Here is a 12,059-nt window from a genome sequence, read left to right as displayed (position 1 = left end):
GTTTAGTTTTTAATTCCACAGCGAAAATTCAGAGTTTGCAGGTTTTATACAGGCCCAACGGACTCGGCATGAGTCTCACTGCACTGTGCGATGACAAGGAAACGCAGCACGTCATAATTACTCAAATGTATTTATTCAGGTTACTGAGCGTGGTGGTTGTGAATTTGTTATACTGGTTAGTCTGAGGCGTTTGAGCTTTTCTAATCACGCATTAGTGTTTGTGTTTCTGGTTAGACGGCGGGGGGGGGGGGGGGGGGGGGGGGGGGGTTGTCTTTATTGTTTGAGTGGACCTGGAAAGTCCCTGACTACCAGCCCTGTTTTTTTTGTTCTGGCAGTGAGGCGTTTTGGAAAGTTGCCCGGTGACGTGTCGTAAAAACCAAAAGGTGCAGTGAAGTGATATGTCAAAACACCAACCCCCTCTATCGACAGAGAGCAGGCTCAGCTTAGGCAACATTGATCGCCATCTTGTCGAGGCGTCTGTGCCGCCACAAAATGGTGGCTGAAGTCACGTGCTGCAGACCAGTAGGGCATTTCTTTCTCCTGGACTACTGCACGACTTTTAAAACGTCATGTATCCTGATGAGGGATTTGTAACAAGTAGACCCAAACTACAGTTTACACTTAAATTTACATTTAAAATAGGTCAAGAATGGTTTATCCCCATACTTTGTTTGCAATGCCTTGCCTACTTAACTTGAGATGAACTTATTTTCATGTTCCAACATTAACTGAATGATCTCATGCTTCTCCGTGAATCTTGTTCTGCTGTTGATTCAAACCTTTTTGAATCTCCTGGGTGAATTAATAGAATGTGTGGTGATCCGGCTGAAACCAAATCTATTTGTCATTGTTCTTAAAAAAGCTGACACTCTGGAGATACAACCCGGCTCGGTGACTCATCATAAACTTGGCTGCTTCCCATCAACAATTGTGTGCTGCCTGCGGGTTATAAAGGCAGGAGTGGAAAAAGCAAATGTCAAAAAGTACGCCATCTTAAGGTGAGACCTTCACAAAGCCAAACCTAAAATGGCCGACAGCGTCAGTTTGAAGTTAGTAAATAACGGGTAATTGGTCAAATAAAAGATGATAGTGACTGTGGCAGTATTTATCTATGGTGTACTAGAAAAGAGTCATGTGCATCCTCAAACCTCGGTGTGCACCTACTGTACTCTGTGTGTGTGTCTTTGGTTGTGCGTGTGTGCTGAGCAGCTCTTGCCGGTCCAGTTCTGCACCATTCCAATGCACCACCACACTGCCGAGCTGGAAAGTCCCTTCGCTTCTTACTTTCACTTTCTGTGCAGTGTTGAGCATTCAGTGACTCATCCAAACCACAACCAAGCCCAAGCTCTGGTGACTGAGAGCATTCTGGTGTTGTTGGCACTCCTCTCTTCCCCCCAAAAATATGCAGCTTCTGTCGACTATTTTAAGCAGTTGTCACATAAACATATTTGATATTATACAAAAGATTTGCCACACTGCCTGTCATGGGTCTAAAACTGGAGTGTCTGTCATGACTTCATTGACTTTTAGGCACCAGGGACACTTTGACAGAGCAAGTGGATGTTGATGGAGACACTTTTGAGTTAATCAAACCTTTGTCCTTCACTTCCACCAGGCCTTAATACTTCAAATCAGGTTGTATCTGTACCGAAGGGCCAGCTATCCCGCTCATATTATATTATATTAAATATATTCAGTGGTTTATATAATAGTGGTTTAAATAAGTTTTCAGTCATGTAAAAGTACCACTACAGCGATGTGAAAATACTCTAAGGGTCACATGGTTTAATCTTAAATTATTGTATTTTATGAACTCATTGTGTATTTTCTATGTCAAACATTAATTCTTAAAGTAACTATATCTGTAAATGGAGAGGCGTAAAAAGTACAATAGCCTCTGGAGTAGAAGTATAAAGCCGCATAAAATGGAAAATGCTCAAATAAAGTACAAGTGCATCAAGTACAGTACTTGAGTAAATGTATGCGTCTACTTTCCACCACTGCAAACAGACATCCCTTAAATAGATGTGCAACACAACCAAAACAATATTAGTTGAAGCCTATTGTATATGTCGTGTTGTATTTCCTGTCCCTGAAACACTTTAGCTGGTTGGTACAATCCAACGCAGAGGAACTGAAGTGCAAATGAAAAATAAGTCATTTCAGCGAGATAAAGAGTCACAGGACGGATTGGCTTCACTGTCACATAACACCTGCTTCTCTTCTCCTCTTGAAACCAAAAATAATAAAAGGAACTGATGCGGCATAAAGCACAACAGCAATGACACCGATGTAGCTTCTTTTCCACCTCAGCTCATTTCGTTTGACAGGTGAGTTGGAATAGAATAGAAGAGTCAGAAACATGGTGAAACACAATGCTACAAAAAGCTTTTTAAAACTACATGTGCAAATAAAGTACTTCAGATAAGTCATAATACTATTCTGGATATAATTTCCTTTTCACTGAGCAGGGAGCTGCAGTGTTATTTAACAGACAGGTAAAGCCCCACTGTCTTTTTGTGAATCCCCTAACTTCCCCTGGGGAGTCGGGATATTGCAACATTTACTGCAGTTAATGAGAAAGAAAAAACATCCAATCAAACACACAGCACATGATCAGTTAAGGAAAGTCCCGGTTTATGAACAAAGGTAATACTAAAACACTGATCTGGTGTCTGTTGTTGACTTCGGAGAGCAAAATGTAGAAAACAGAAACTGATCCTCGGTCAGCTTAAAAAAAAACCCACAGCCCTGCCCTGTGCCGATCCTTTAAGGCAGAGTAACAGCGCCTCGGTTGGTTGTATTTTGCCACTTTTATCATCAGACACGTGATTTCCTGGAAACTGCCTGCCTGGTAGATTGGCACAAATGATGTTACTCTCAGAAGTCTCAGCAAAAGGCTGAATCATTGCTGGTGACTGCCATCTAGTGAAAGCAACAGAACAGCACTGCAAATGTAAAAAACACACCCTGAACACACAAACCACTTTGGGTTGAGAAGCGGTTACCATACAGCAGTACTGTTATGTATTCTCAGTTCTCAGAACAGTGAAGGTGTTGTGTCGTGTGCATATTAGATCCACAGGAAACCACACGCGTGTAAGTGCAGAGAGGTGAAAGGGACATCTGAAGCCACAGAGCCACATGAATGTTCTATTCATCTGTTTAAAGAATTCATACTGAAGGTTATTTTAGATTGCACCACTAACCAGACATACTATGTAAGACGTGTATATTTTAACAGAAAGTTGACACTGTTTTATCGACTTGACTGGGGAAATGGAGGACATAGTATCAGCTGAATTTCAATCACAGGGCCGTCTCTCTCACCACCACACTGTCTTATAAACAGCTAATGTAATAGTGATTCAGGGGGTTAAACACCAGGACAGTCAGATCCTCAGGATGTTAGAGGTCTCTAGGAGTATAGCAGGAGGGTGAAGTCATGTGATGAAGAACATTAGAGTCTCAGCACCCCTAGTGCTTCTCTCAGGCATTTTCACCGTGCAACCAGACAACCAACCAGACAACCAACCAGACAACCAACCAGACAACCATGTGATTTCCTGTAACTCCTCAGTCTGGTGAACTGGCATCTGTCAGCTGGCTGCCATAATAATAGAGCTTGAGTGCCCTCAAGTGGGATAAAATAAAAAATGAATAAATTGCATGAAATGTATTGAAAGATAAGATGAGACAAGATAACACAAGATAACATAACATAACATAATGTCACGTAACAAGATAAGCAGTGCTTGTGAACAATCAGTATACAAACCATATAAACACTGTAAAGCACTTTGGATAAAACTGCTACATAAATGCAGTCCACATTGTGCATAAATGTATCTAATGATGCATCAGACAAGTAGATTTCATGTAATAAATATTATCAATAAGTGTTGGCGCACACAGATACTATGTGTTATTGTTTACTACAACTTTAAAGCTACCTCAGGTTTCAACCACTGAACATAAATGTTTCTCTTTTGTTCTCGCTAAGTGACTTTGAGGTTGTTAAAATGCTTTTATTCCACACTGTTTGACACAATCACACATGTATTATCACACTAACTTTAAAATCAATGGTGTTGTGGCTGCACCATTGCACCAAACGGAAATGTAGTAATTGTATAATGAGGAGGACTGCCTTCAGACAGTCACAGTGTTCAGTGAGCGCAGTTCACACATATCAGCCATTTAAAACTCATGTAACATTATGGTAAATTATGTGTGTGACCATACTATGTAAATAACCCTAACTGTGCTTTGTTTTATGTTTTATGTATTGTTGTCTTTGTTTTAAAGTATTTCACGTGTTTTATGAAATGTGTTTTGATAAGTGTACAATATCGCTGTTCCTGTCTTAATGTGTTTCATGTGCAGCAGCTGTCATTACTCCTGCCCAAAAATTAGCCACGGTGGATAAACTTGCACATTTACACAAATGTCTATAAATGTGCATTGTCCCTGGAACTTTAAACTGTATTATTAAATACATAAATAAATACATGTCTTCTGCATCATGTTATACACATTTTTACAAATCTCAGTTTGTATCTTTGGAACCTTTGGGATCTCCACTAGAATATCAAATACAGTTCTGTGGATTTGAACAGAGATTGGCTGCTTCACATGTGTTTGCATTGACTGGCAGTTCAAGAAGGTTTAGAAGATGAAGGGGAAAATCGGGGTTCAAGTGTAAAAAAAAAAGCAATGTCAGCTATTTGATGTGGCATCGGTTTTGAGTCAGGCCAAATCCCAATGTCCCCCCTAAACCCTCAAACCCTGAACCCTCAAGGACTTACTGACGTCACCTGGTAAGTGGGTGAGTGTGAGAGACTGTGAGGGCTTGAGATGGTGTAAATAGGAATGGGACAGAGCTTTGCTGCAACATATCACGTTACCATGAAAACGACAACAAATATGATGTATAATTGCGTGTATTTATTTTATACTTTGTACTCCATGATTTGAACGTCTTCAGACTCTTTCCTCACAAGATGAGAAGTAATTTCATATAATCTATTTACTCGTTTTTGTCAAAACAGCTACAAAATCTAATATTTCATGAATAAATAAATAAATATTCTCTGATTTCATGTTTATTTTTTGTTCCATCTTTGACCCTTAAAGTTTCTGTGTACATTTAATACTCCAAGCTGAACACACGTGAGCCGTCGGCCAAATCCCAATATCCCCCCTTACGGACTGACGGACTTTGAGGCGCGCTCCCGCGAAGTCCGTGAGGGTTTAGGGATGTCCCACTTTCGAATCGTCAAGTGTTTGAGGCTCTCTTGCAGACATTTTGAGCCCTTTATGAACCCTTTCCGTACGTCAGCATGGTGCCTTAGCCTAAGGGAATTACCCACAAATCATTGCAATGTGACGTAAAACACGGAGTAACCAGTGGACGCATGGAGACGTACAAAAAGGTAAACAAAGAGGACGGATTACGTGTGTTCAGCCTGGAGTATTACATTTACAGAAACATTAAGGGTTAAAGATGGAACAAACAATAAACGTGAAATCAGAGAATATTTATTTATTTATTCATCAAATATTTGATTTGATTCAGGGCTTAGGGTTTAGGGGGGACATTGGGATTTGGCCGTCCTCTTTGTTTACCTTTTTTTTTACCTCTCCATGCGTCCACTGGTTACTCCGTGTTTAACGTCACATTGCAATGATTTGTGGGTAATTCCCTTCGGCAAAGTTAGCATCCTATGCTGACTTACGGAAAGGGTTCATAAAGGGCTCTAAATGTCTGCAAGAGAGCCTCAAACACTTGACGATTTGACAACGGGACATCCCGAAACCCTCCCGGACTTCGCGGGAGCGCGCATCAAAGTCCGTGAGTCCGTAAGAGAGTCCGTAAGGGGGAACATTGGGATTTGGCATCAGTGTTGTGACGACCCTCCTCCTCCCATACACTAGGTGTCCCTGTTGTGTGTGTGTGTGTGTGTGATGATCTGTTACAGGTGCTGATTGAAGGGTCGGCAGCTGGATGAGCAACACCTGAGCTGTTGTGGTTCTGCCTTTAAAGCCCTCTTCGTTCAGCAGCCTGGGGCTGGAAGGAAGAGCCTTGTTGTCGCTGGTGTAACACTGTTGCTGCGGTTAATGTTGGAGTGCTGTTATATTGGTTTACTTATGTTGGCTACAAATAAATTGCTTTCTTTTAGCAGCCAGCTCGCTGTCTCCCTGTTTTTGTCTCAGTCTCTGAGCCGAGCTGTGACAGTGTGTAAATCATGACCTTTAACCTAATGAGGCCGAATGTATAGAAAAGTATGAAAGTATAGCTCTTGGCAGACTTTTAGTGCTAGTGTGTGTGCATTTAATGAGTACAGTAGAGTAGAGGTACAGCACCTGGTGGCGTGTGCAGACTCCACCAGAAACCACAGGCCGGTAATTGCATTGGACCAAAACATCCACACAACATAGAAGTAACATGACCACTACAGGGCAGGACTACACCAGGAACTGGTGGCGTTCTCATGAAAGGATTATTTGAGGGCTATGGAGAGAGAGGCAAGTAGAATCGGACCGGGGACTCATTACTCCCATGTGAGATGGGCCTGAATCAAGTAACCCCCAAGACTGACATGTTTACAGTCAAAAGAGCACAGACATAAACAGTAGCCTTTTAGACAGCTGGCTAATTGTCTAAACAAAGTAACATTTTATGATTTACAGTCTCAGGAAAACTGAATATTTTGGAGCGTCAAATTCACTTTTTTATGTTCAGTTAGTATTTCCTGTTCAACCTGATATTATGGGATTTCTTTACATATTTATAACATTTTTAAATTGTGTTTTTCATCCAATATCAATAAGAACTGAGGGCCATGTGGAGTCACGCTGTTTGTTTTATGTTAAATCAAGAGAAACCACGTCTCTAACGAGAACCCTATATTTGACCAAAATAGCTCATGCCAACGTTAACCAGAACATTAAGAGGATAGGTTCTTTTCTTTCAGTCAGGTTCCCATATTGACATTGAAACAGTGTTTGCTTACTGTAATTATTCCCTCTGTTCATATTGGCCATCCATCATTGCTTTCCATGTAAGTGATGCAGGACAAAATCCACAGTGTACAAATGTACATGTGCTCACCTTATATGCATCAAAATGTGTAGTTTGCTATAATTTGTACAGTCAAATGATCAAATGTAACTTTAATTTCACTAAAACAGAAAATAAAAATTATTTGTCCCCATTTATCGTGCCATCAATCATTGCATTAGCTACCCCCCTCTAGCTACAATATCATTTAATGTAGATTTGAATGAACAACCACTTAATGTAAGACAGTTAGAGGTGCATATGAACATAGCGTAACAGTGTGATGTTGTATACAGTATGTGATGAATAAGATGTACTAGGAAGACTAGCTGGTACTATTGGCATCAGGTGCATAGGGACCCTTTTAAATAGATAAATAAATAAACAAATAAATGAATAAATAGATAAATAAATAGATGGATAGATGAATAAATAAATAAGAGTCAACTGTCTGACTTATTCAAGTCAAGTATATCTTCCAAAGCTACACTCTTTTTAAGATACAATATTAAGAGGTCATGTTTTCACAGTGTTGGGCCGGGCCTTCAGTGCTGTCCTACTACAGTTGAACCACCTCCTAATAACCTCATTATGAGGCTACAGCTACGGTTATTATTTGTTTCTAGGGGTGTAACAATACACGCATTCGTATTAAACCGTTCGGTACAAGGCTTACGAACCGAACAATATGTTTGAATAATACTAGTGCGTTTGGAAAATGCAGAAGCTTAAATTGTGGAAAATATGTTTTCGGTGGACTTTGCTCAAACTGGCAACATGCTGTCTGACCCCGGAAACAAAACATTGTACCCTGGTGAGGCGCATGTGTTCTGGGAGGCTATGCTAAACTAGCTTAGCAACTCCCCGCAGCGTTTAGGCAGCTGTCCCCCACTGATTCAAACAGGGCTAAAGCTCTCCAGACCATAATTCTTGCTTTGTAAAAGAAAACAAAAGCCCAAACAGAGAATCAAATGTTCGACCCTAACCCCGCACATGACGGGATAATTCGTCAATAACGGACAATGCATATAGTCAAAATCAATGTAATTAACACAATGACAAGAACAAACTCACAAGAACCAGTCATATATATTTATAAGACAACAAGGCATGACAACTCAATCCAGCAAAACTGGCGCTAAAACATGAATTCCGCTGCACACTGAAGAGCACCATTCAAATGTTATTCACATCAGAGGGAACAATATTAACCATATCATAAAAACGACACCATAGACAAATGAACACAGTAGTAACGCTACTGCAGATGTAAAAACAAAAACAGTTCACTTACCAAAGCTGCTGTTCACTTAAAGACAAAGTCCATCCTCCTTTCTTTGTTTACAAAGAGTTCAATGACGCGGTTGTACAGAACATCGGTGCGGTTCAGTTCCAGCCAGAGGTCATCCTGTGAATGTGTTCGTTGAGTTGTAGTTCCACTCGGGTCTCAGCAAAAGTTTTCAAAAGCACCGTAGCTTGGTTAGCAAATCTAGCATAGCTCCAAACACCAAGACACTCAGTCGCAAATAAAACGCATTCTGAGCCATAAAATGTGCAACGCTTCTCCAACGCTGTTAGCCAGAAATCCTTTTCCTGGCTGGGTCAAGCAAAACGCTAAAAATGTCATGTCGATGTCATAACTTCTTACATATCTTTCAACTTGAACTCTTACTACTAATACTAACTTCTGCAAGCTAGCTTCAGCTTCACAACAGTCACGCTAGCCCACTGACCAATCATGGAGCACGTTAATGCTGAGTAGGCCAACTAGACAGCTCTGACATGTCAAAGAATACACCCAACATGTCAAACTAAAGATCTGATTGGTTGAACACTATGACAATCAACAATATCGTCCCCATTTACTTAAACTGCAAAGGCTTCCTAGCAGGCCTCGGGCCTCTCTTCTTACTAGAGACACAGAGGTGAAATCTGATTGGATAAAAGCTCTACTTAAAACAAGCTGCACTGGAAGCAGAGCAACTGAGGAAGACAGTAGCTGTGCAATGAGAAAATAAGCTAATGGGAAAACAAATAGTTAGAATACATGTAGTGTATTTGTGAAAAATTATTAAATTATAAAATAGCTATAACTTTGTGACTCTGTTTAGGCCAGCGACGGCGCACCACTGTGTAATGGCCACAAACAAACGACACGTGTAACTTTATGTCAAACATCGATTTGTTTCTTATCAAGTTCAGCTGAGTGGCCACCAGATGGCGACATAACACAACATACTCCAGGTTACAACCTCAAAGCTAACCTGGAGTGGTCAATACATGGCACACCAAAAAGTAGAGGAGCCTGGTACGTGACTGGATATGAGATCTTACACAAATGGCTTCTGCTGAAAATGGGAATAGCGTTTTTTTAGTATTCTCATAGGAACATATTAGACAGTCGGTACAATTGAACCCCTAATCTTTACCAGCTGGCCAGATGTTCTTTCCTCAGGCTATTACAAATTAGGACTAATCTCCAATCACGAGATCATCTCTAATTAAAAGCACTCTTGATTCCAGGACAAGGTCTGTGATAACCTTGTTTTCCCAGAAGCAGTATTTGACACTGTCACTAAATCCTGGTCATTAGCTATGACAGCATGGTCGGTGCACCTTGCTCATATTTTGTCATATTGACATCATCCCAAAAAAGATGGTACTGACTCTGACTTGTAATTTTTATTTTATTTTATGTGATTAATGGCTGTACACAACTCCAATCTCAAACCATCAAACACCAACATATCAAATGTAAATTATACTCCTAAAAGTGGACAATTGCACAGGATATTTGTTATAACGACATATTAGAGCTTTATTATTATTAAGGATCTGTTATGTTGGAGTCATTAAATGAATGTAGCAGCTTTCCTCAGATAAAGCAGTACTGCATGTATCTGTTGAGTTACGAAAACATGAGATATGAAATATTATAAGGAAGTCAAGTATTCAACACCATAGGCTCCTCTTCAGTATCATCTCTCCTTCGCTCTGGTATCTTTACAACTGGAGTGAATGAAGCAGTCTGGATATGAGAGACTTTCAGCCTTTGATGGTTTCCTCCTTGATTGTTTTGCACTTCCTTCTGATAAACAGGGGGGGTGGGGGGTGGGGGGGGGGGGGGGGGGTGGGGGGGGCAAGCCAGTATTTCACACCTGAGCCCAGCCGTCTCTCTCTCTCTCACACACACACACACACGGATCTCTCCCTCGCTCTCTTTTCTTACTCTTATTCTTGCCTTCTATTCTTCCACTGTCCCTCTTTCTTTGGTTCTGTTGTGGATATTGTTGGCAGATATTGATATAAACGTCAAGCAGTATTTTCCCCAAAAACAGGAAACAACAACAACATCACACCCTTCTAACAGAACTACAAAGGCTCAAAGACATATGCTCCAAGAGAGATTAGGATTAGGAAGCATGATAATCTGGTTTCATGCCAGTGATCATCTTTGTTCAGCATTTCCTGTCCTGTAGCCGTTTGTTCGGGGTTGTTGCCTAAATGCAATCCCATTAGAAATGTTTTTTTCTCTCTAAGTTTTCTGTTTTAAAGATTTGCTCTCTTCATCAAGTGAACCTTCTGGAGGAGAAAGTCCAACCTCCATTCAGATGGAAATCACTCACTTCAGAGTTCCTGCTCCCTTTTTTCCAGCGGAGATAATGAAGTGTCCTTACTCCTTTACGACTCATTTTGCATGACTGCATAATGAAGCAGCTGTTGTTTTCCTACACTGGGACGCTACCTTCTTGGAGCCATGCTGCCCATGAGCTTTGGTTTTCAGATTCATCTCCGATCTTTATCTCTAGTTGCCTGAAGAAAAGGTTCTAAATAAAGCAGCAGTAAAAAGATGATGCTGTAAATGTAAAATGTCTTTTCTTGTACAGATCTAGCACAACCATGTTATCAGTCCATACTATAAACAATGAACGACTTTAACTGAAAATATATTCATCTACTTTTTTGCTTGGTAATATCTGTGATCATTAATGAGGGAGCTTCTTGTTTTTATTTTTTATTTCATTGTGTTTTCTCAGTCACTATACGCTGTTTTTCACTACTATCTTTTTTTAAGCTGTATCAAATATTTGACAGACTACTGTGATAGTGTGGGTACTTGGTATTGTTGCTATCGTTGGTATTTGGAGTTTGCTGGTTTTTCTTTTGTTCCCTGTGTCATTGGATTTGTAACTACATATGTTTTACATGATGATGTAATGTTAACTTGTGTAGACCACAGAAAGAGTAATCGCTACCTTGGTGGTGCCTAATGGGGATCCAAATAAATTCATAAATTAACCCACTGTTGCAGATTTGGGGCTTTTTATGGCACATAATTGCTCATCCCTGATTCATAGCGCTACACAGGAAATGGTCAATGTTCTGCAAACGCAAACCCAAGCAGGCAGCAATGTCCACTTTGTGGAAGGAAGCAGTGAATGTGTTACTACAATACATACACCAGTATGGGAGAGGTGCCCTGTTGTCTTTATATTGTTAGTGTAGTCACATTATATCAGGGTATGTAATGTAACGTTGTATATTTACATTTTGAAATACATACCGGTTATGACGATAACTGATCTCATGTTACAGTGATAATACACATATGATGAAATTAAGTAAATAATCCAGCTCCTTTTAAATCACGCTTTTACGGTTATTAACCATAAAGTTAAAGATGAATTTGACTGATGCATTATTAGTTTATTTTCTATACATATCGCAATAATATCATTATAGTGAATTATTTTAGCCACAATAATCAGGTAGTGAAAATCTGATATTGTGTATAACCTATTAATACTACATTAATACTGCCCTCGCGTGGTACAAGTAAAGCCGCTAATATATAACAAATACAGTCATTGGATAAGTCAATAAAACACATACAGCTGCTGTAAGTTTCATAAAAAAAAATAGATTTTTTGGGAAATGTGTTTTTTTTTTTCCAATGGCAAACATCACAGGTGTGTTTTTGAAAACAGGCTTTGTA

This window comes from Pholis gunnellus (genome assembly GCF_910591455.1).
Source record: "Pholis gunnellus genome assembly, chromosome: 16".
Classification (NCBI taxonomy): domain Eukaryota; kingdom Metazoa; phylum Chordata; class Actinopteri; order Perciformes; family Pholidae; genus Pholis; species Pholis gunnellus.
This window is presented reverse-complemented; position numbering follows the sequence as displayed.